The sequence below is a fragment of the Pinus tabuliformis genome, chromosome X (genome assembly GCF_031772625.1).
Source record: "Pinus tabuliformis cultivar Carrire ecotype Pingquan chromosome X, CPIR1, whole genome shotgun sequence".
NCBI lineage: Eukaryota > Viridiplantae > Streptophyta > Pinopsida > Pinales > Pinaceae > Pinus > Pinus tabuliformis.
The window spans coordinates 353177279-353185548 of record NC_142308.1 but is presented as its reverse complement, the minus strand read 5'-3'; positions in this window follow the sequence as shown (position 1 = coordinate 353185548).

The window sequence follows — 8270 nt, the reverse complement described above, 5'->3', positions numbered from 1 at the left end:
TCTTTTATCATAAAATTTTAACGAGACAGGGGAAAGTAAAGCTCGGTGTTTTTCAGTTTTAGGGAGTCAAAAGAAAAACATAAGTAAACATCACCATGTTCCTTTTTGTAAATTTAGTCCCTCAAGCCCGAAAAATGATAAAATAATGTAGGAGAGAACTCTATTGACTATAATAAGTTAACATATATCTTTTTCGTAAACAATCTAGTTCAGTTTGTAAAAAGGGTAAACTTATACTGAATGGATGGTTATTCATTCACTTTTACGAGTTCAAACAATCAAGTGCTCAACAATATTTTCATGTTTCGAGAGTCTAAAAAAGGCTTAAAAGTGGAATCTAGGGTTTCACTTTTTTTCGAAAGTTTTAACAAGTCCAAAAAAGTGATAAAAATTTACTCATATCACCGACTTTCATTTTAATTAACGAGAAAGAAAAGACGGAAAGAACTTGACATTTTCATGTACGTTTTACGAGCATGAAAATATAGCAAAATATGCTCAGGATTTTCATGAGTTTAATGAGTCGTGAATATAATAACTGAAATGGACTTGAGGTAGGTTTCTTTTTAAACAAGCTTGAAATAAAGAAAAATTATGCTTGAAAGTAGTATCATTTTTAGACAAGATTGAAACAGAGAAAAAATGTGCTTGAGGGTGGTTCATTTTTACACAAGCTTGAACCAAAGAAAAACTAAGCTTGAGATAAGTTTTCATGCCCCCATCATATTGACATTGGTACATGGCCCCCAAGCTTCATTTCATTCACCTAAGTAGATTATCGATTACTAATAGGCAGATGAAACAAAGGTTCATTTACGAGATCAGATGAAAGACTTGATTTAATTAGGGGAGGACTTGTTTCATTTTTTAACGAGGTTGACATAGTAAAAGAACCATCCTCATAAAGAGTTTTTTCATTTTTTAAACAAGGTTTACATAGTAAAAGAACTATCCTAAAAAATATTCGTTTCATGGCTTCCAAATGGAATAAACACATGTCAAGGGGACGCCCCTTGATCATTGCTTCCAAAAGGTCTTCTTCAAATGGAAGAAACACATGTCAAGGGACACCCCTTGATCATGGGTTCCAAGAGGTCTTCATCAAATGGAAGAAACACATGTCAAGGGACACCCCTTAATCATGGCTTCCAAAAGGTCTTCATCAAATGGAAGAATACTACTTTGGAAGGAACACATGTCAAAGGGATCAATAGGGATAAGAAAACCATATTCAAATGCCCCCATTGAATGTTTTACCATGTTAGTTACCGGATCTAAGTCAAAAATAAGTCGAGAAGTTAGTGAGAGGCTTGCTTGCATTGGTGACTGAAAACATGGGACAGGTTGCCACATAATTAACTCGTGGTACCACTTCCATATATGGAACATTCAGTGGTGTCGGACTATTGGTAGTCGAAGCAAGATCAACGTATGAAAGTCGATCAATCGTCACTATGTTTCCATTGTGAGGGAAGGACATCACACGAAAGAGTTTCGATACGAAAGATTTCATGGAATAGGCATAGACTTTCCCAAGGAGAAAATTGAAATCTAACGGACCTTGGACTACCATAAGATCAATAATGGCAGTTTTACCTTCCAAGGTAATAGCTAACTTAGGAAGGATTCCTAAAGGTTCACTAAAAGTTATGTTAAAAGCTAATAGATTTTGTGTAACATGCACAAGCTGAGGGGAACCCAAAGCTTGCCAAGTAGATGAGGATAAAATACTAACAGAAGCACCTTCGTCTACATTTGTGCGACACACATTATTACCATAAGCCTTCACAATAATTTTGAAAGGGGTGGAAGAAGGAAGATGAAGTTATGTCAGTCTATTCCAATCAAAAGAAATAGCCTCATTATTTGGACGAGGTTCAAAATCAACAGATGAAATGCCCCCATGTGTAAAATAATGTGAGGTAACATAAAGAACCTGAGCAGTATGAAGTTCACTCTCTAAAGGGAGAGTGGGATCGACCAAAGATAGAATTGATTCAACCATTTAATCAAAAAATAGTCCATCAATCTGAGTGATACATGTTTCACCCTCCAATTATGGAAGAGTGAGATTGACCATACCTGGATTTATATCAATCACTTCGTCAACTGACAACAGATGGGGAGAAAGTTTACTATAGTTAGTTGGAATTTGTTGATGTGAAATAGCAAGTTTTTCAAACAATTTGAGGCTTCATCCATATGAGGGAAAATGTGACTATGATGAATCCATTTACATAACCTACAAGGAAACCTAAATTTACCCTTTTTCCCATTAACCTCACAATCACTGGTTGATGGATTAATAGTAGGTTGATAAGAATTGTTTGACCATACTTCCAAAACCTTAGGAATACCAAGACAATTGATAAGGAAGTGGTTACCCTTACAAATATTTCAAGGGTATTTGGGATTATGATGCATTTTAGAAATTTCCTCAACATTACCAATACTTAAACCATGGGTAGTTGATTGACTATTTTCTTATCTTGCTTCTTCTTCTTCTTCTTAGTCACCTGGTTAATAGCATAAAGTCTTTTACCAAGCGAAGAGGAAGAAAGGGAGGAGGAAATGTTGGGTAAAGAAGGTAAAGGGTCATTAATAGGTTGGTGATGTTGAGATGGTGAACTCGGTTGAGGTGAAAAACTCAGTTGAGTTGGTACAATTGGAGTATTTGGATTTAAAGAAGTTGAGAACATCCATACAGGTAAACCTATCATGAATCTAGGAAGTGATAATGTAGCCATATAAGGAGGACCTACATTTGCAAAATCAGGGAAAGGATCAAAGTTCATGTTAAAAGGGATGTCTTTATCAGTAACTTCCGACATTATTTCCATTAGATTCAATCCAAATAAGTTTTTATTATAAAAATGAAATAATATTCACAATCCACACCTAAGATCTTGTAAAAAATTAAAAACAAACATATAACATGCTACTAAATCTAAAGAGTCAAACCACGCAAACAAGCTTTTTGCAATGAACTCACTAGTTGGTGACGAAATCCAACATCACAAAAATTAAGGTGAAAAGTTGTTATAGATAGAATGAGTGGAAACAATTACATTGACAACCTGCTTAATGAAACGATATGGTGCAAGTAACTTCACTTATGCCATCTCAAGAAAACATTACCCTCCAAAAAGTCCAAGTGAGTCTAGTCAACGTTTGTTCCAGGTATAGCGGGACCTTCCCTCTGTCCTCGTGTCGTGTAATAGCCCTAGGATTATGGTCACTAAGGTTACCAACTACAACAATTATTCCTGGGGGAACAGTCGTAAATCGGACGTACACACAAGCGTGGAGTAACAAATCTCAATCCCCTTAAAATCTCCTCAACATGGTTAATTGGAGGTTTACTTTCAAGTGAACCCAAGTACCTTTCGACACCATTGTAATACGTGCAAATCACTCCATCATAGCCAATGAAGTGGGTACAATCACTTCACGAGGTCTGACGGGATCTCATGCTTAACTCAAGTGTCAAAAGAGCTTCCCAGAGAAAAATTGAAATAATTGGATTTATCTCCCTATCGTAAGATTATATTGTTTGTTTGTAGCTTCAAAAAGTTTACTCACTTTCATATTCCAAAGCCCTACAACCTAATCTACTGTAGGTGGAAAAGAGCCCTAAAAATAATAAAAATTCTAGATGAAGTTTATTAACGTTGTGTTATTAAGCTATTATTTACTTAAGGGTAAATGGATGTGAAATTTATGGTATTATGACTTGACTCGGAAACTCTAATGCATCAAATATGAAATTTGTAATCTCTTCATTTCGATGAATTCTAGCTAGAGTAAGTAAAGAGGTTCTTCTTTAAAAAATTAACTCCATAATGTACCACTTCTAATTTTTCAATGCAATTCAAAGCTCTAAGCTGCAAACCATGCAATGTAATCTATGCACAATTTGCTTGAAAACTATGCAAATGTAATCTATGCACAATTTCCATGAACAGTATGCAAATGTAATCTATGCACAATTTATGTTCATGAAATGAGAATTATAACCATGCAAATGTAATCTATGCAAGAGAATTCTTCAAAAAAAGCGCAAGATGATTCCAAATCAGTGAAAGAACAACAATATTATTTCTTTTCACTAATACAACTAAAGAACCAATCAAGTGTCAGTAAAGGAAACTGGGTGAAAGTTCCAAAGTTAAAAAAAATAATGACACTCAAAGGTGATTAACACTCAGACACAATTCAACACCCCACCACACCCCCCCCCCTTGAAGGGAATGTTTTTGAAAAAATGAAAGCAAAAACATGCAAAAATTGTTAAGAAACTGAGACAAACCTTTGAGTAATGACCAAAGGAAACCAAATTCAAAATACCCAATGAAATCCTTAAAATAAAAATGTTTTAATGAATGTTATGAAACCAGCGCTTAAAGTGTAATTCTTATCAGAATTCAATACTGGAATAAAAATAACTTATTTTTTCAATGCAGCACAAGAATCATATCTCATCAAAACATTAATTCTTGAGAAACCCTAATTTGCAATTAAAAAAGAAATTCATCACAAAGAAGCAAGATTAATAATGGATCTCGTGTATTTGAAAAAAAAAAGATAGGAACGCAGTGATCTTGACAACAACCTATCTATTTTTGACCAATCAACAAACAAACCAGACAAAACCCTAATCAATTTTGCAAAAGGAATTGATTCCCAAAAATACTTCACCAAAGCATTCAAATATGCTCATAGAAGGTATTTGATAGTCAAAACAAATATGATGACACATTCAAAAACCAAAATTTAGACTCTGGTTAAGAGAAAACCTGATTTTTAACAAATTTCTAGGAACTACGTAGGCGAGCAGCATAGCCCAGTGCACATGCATGTAGTTCTTGGGGAAAAAACTGCGCAAAGATGCACTTTGTTGACGAACATAAACTGCGAAGATCTAGGAAATCCAAGAAAAAATAAAAGAGAAAGCAATCAGACCAGAAGATCTAAAAGATCATAAATTTGCTAACACTCAGGTCCAGCTAAACAAAAAAGATCGAAAATAAAAACCAAGGAAAGAGAAGAGAACAGTAATGTCCCCAGTATGGCCACCAATTTCTTAGGCGGATAAATCCCTCTTGCTAACAAGAGAAATCTCCCTAGATCCTAAAGGAAACTAAAAACAAGCATACAATTGAATAGCTCTTTTCCTAAGCCTACTTTGTTTGAACAATAAATACAAGAATAGGAGAATAAGCCTCTTACCTATTTGCGAAATGCTTGACGGAGATCCCTGCTTCGTCTCGATGCAGTTTCTCAATGCTCAAAAGGACCTGCAATCACAGACATAAGAAATGTTAAAGGCATATGCAACTTAACAATTCAAACAAGCTTAATCTAATGATCAAGGAGATTAGAAATTGAAATCATCTTAATGAATATCAAAAGAGACATAAATCATTCATCATTTCAATAAGAGAATACAATGGAAAAAAGGATTCATTTGTATTAATTCAGGGGTAAATAAGAGGCTTACAAACTCTACCTTGATTTCATGAGGTTCCTCCCAAATGCCTCTAAACCTCTCCTTAGATTATAAGCCTTAAAATATAAATCCAATAGCATAAGTGTATCTTTTCTGAACATCCTAATCCCTCTAGCCTATAGTTAATTTATAGGCCAAGAGGAAGAAGTTTCAGATCCAAAAGAGAAGTATGAGATCCTCTAATTCGGGGATTAGGGTTCCTTGATGAGAGGGAATTTTCTCCATGATCTGAGGGGTATGGCTCAAATAGATATGACCTAGAAGTTGTCAGTTGGTCTATATTCGTCCAAAAATGCTTCTCCAATTCACTTTTTATTTTTACTTTTCTTTTAGTTATGTGTGTGGTCTATAGTGGAAAACAGAGCGTAGTTTTGCGCAGGTTTCAGGGATAGAAACTGAAAATGCGCGAAAATTGACTAGGAAAAGCGTGTAGCTCATATAAAACAAGTTATAAAGCAATTTTACCCAAAATTCACATCTTCTTCAAGGGTTTTTATTATTTTACTTATAAGGGAGCGTAATGAAACATGTTTATGGATGGCGAGAGACCCATTTTAACAATCAAGTGTCATGGTGAAAAAATGGCGTGTAACAGTGGGGTTTGAGCATTTAGTATGGGTTATAGGGTCCTTAACATGGTAAGGGAAGAAAACTTGGAACTTAGGTCATAGAGGATGCTTCTAAGTGTAAAGGTCTTAGACTAACACCTCAAACCACCACATTTTAACTCCCAATGATGTCCTTGGTCTATGAATGGGGATATTAATAATATTAGGAAAATTTAAACATTAGATATTGGTGTTAGGGCCTTAAACATGGCTTGTAGTTAATTCATAAAGAAAAATTCTAAACATATAGGAAAAGAACAATGACTCAAACCACCACATATGACATCCCAAGGTTATCATTATCATTTAATCAAGGATATAGGATTTATTAGAATGTTTTGAGGCCACTAATTATGAGAATTGAGGCCCTTGACATGATCGTGGGAGGAAACATAGTGATCAAAACTTAAAGCATTTTTTTTGAGTATATGGATATGATAAACACCTTGAACTACCACACAAATTATCTCAAGATAATATCTTCCTTCAACTAGGTATATGGGTGTCATTAGGGTAGTTTTTGTATCATGTACGAGATTCTTTGGGTCCTAGACATCTTTGAAAGAGGAAACCTAGGCCTTACACCATGAAGGAAGCTTCTAAGCATCAAGGTTTAAAACAACACCTTGATCCACAACAGGTGACCTATTAAGCAAATTCTTACCCTCTCAGTGGGGATATTAATGATATTATGAAATTTTTAGAACTATTTATAAGTCTCAAACTCCCAAATATCGTTAAGGGTAGAATCCCAAGTGTTAGGCCATAAATCACAATAATAGAAATTAAGGTCTAAGAAAAATGCATGACCTCCAAAGGGGATATTTTGTGGAAGGATGAAACCAATGTGTTAGACCTTTAAGGAAGATTTCATGCATTCAATACCATGGAAAACACCTTGCACCCACACCTTTGATCTCCCAAGGGTATTTTTGACCTTTTACTGGTCATATTGGCACCATTAGAATTTTTGGAGAAGTAGGTATTAGTATGAACATTTCGACCAAGGTCAAGCAATGAAACTTGCTAATTATGTCCAAAAATTTCATTTCAAGGGAAGGAGTGGTTGTGGGCCCTATGAAGATTAAGGCCATCATGGAGTGGCCCACTCCCATAAATGTTGCCAAAGTGAGATATTTAATGGGATTGGCTAGATATTATCGATGATTCATTCGATATTTATCAAATATTAGGCATCTAATCATAGCCCTATAGAGAAAAGGAATGAAATTACAATGGACATCAAAGTGTGTAGCTAGCCTTGAGTGGCTTAAGAAATTGCTCACATGTGCACCTATCTTGCAGATAGAAACCCCAAAAAAGACTTCTTGGTTTGCACAGATGCATGTAAGGAAGGAATAGCTAGAGTCCTAATGCAAGAAGGACATATGATTTGTTAGGAGTCAAGAAAATTAAAATAGCATGGGAAGAAATATGTCACTCATGGCTTTGAACTTGCAAAGATAGTGCACGCATTAAAAATGTGGAGGCACTACTTGCTTGGGAGGAAGTTTGTGTTGATGTCAGACCATGGACGGTTGAGATACTTGTTTGACCTACCCAAGTTAAATTTTAGACAAGCCCGACGGTTGGATTTGATTAGTGATTTAGAACTTGAGATAAAGCACATTAAAGGCATGGAAAACAAAGTTATATATGTGCTTAGCAAAATCTTGCAAGTTGCACACTCGGTAGCCATGAGCATTTGCACATTTAATAAAAAAAAAAAAAATAGGTAGGCATTCATACAAGATAAGCACTTTCAACATGTGAAATATTGCTTGCAGAAAGAGATAGAAGGGCCATTGAGTAAGCATTATATGCTCACAAATGATGGATTGTTGAAATTCAATTACAGGTGGTGTATACATTGTATGGGCGACTTGAAGAAACTCATCTTGGACGAGTTTCACAAGATACCTTATTCAATTCATTTTTGTTATAAAAAATGATAACAACCAAGAAAATATATTATTAGTGAAGAAGGATCTAACCAAATACATTGCTAGTTGTCTAAAATTCCTACAAGTCAAAGTGGAATATAGACAACTAGTGAGATTGCTACAACTAATCACCATTCCTGAGTGGAAGTGGGAATTCATATCTATGGAATTTATCACAAGATTGCCTACAATCCAAGAAACATGGCGCCA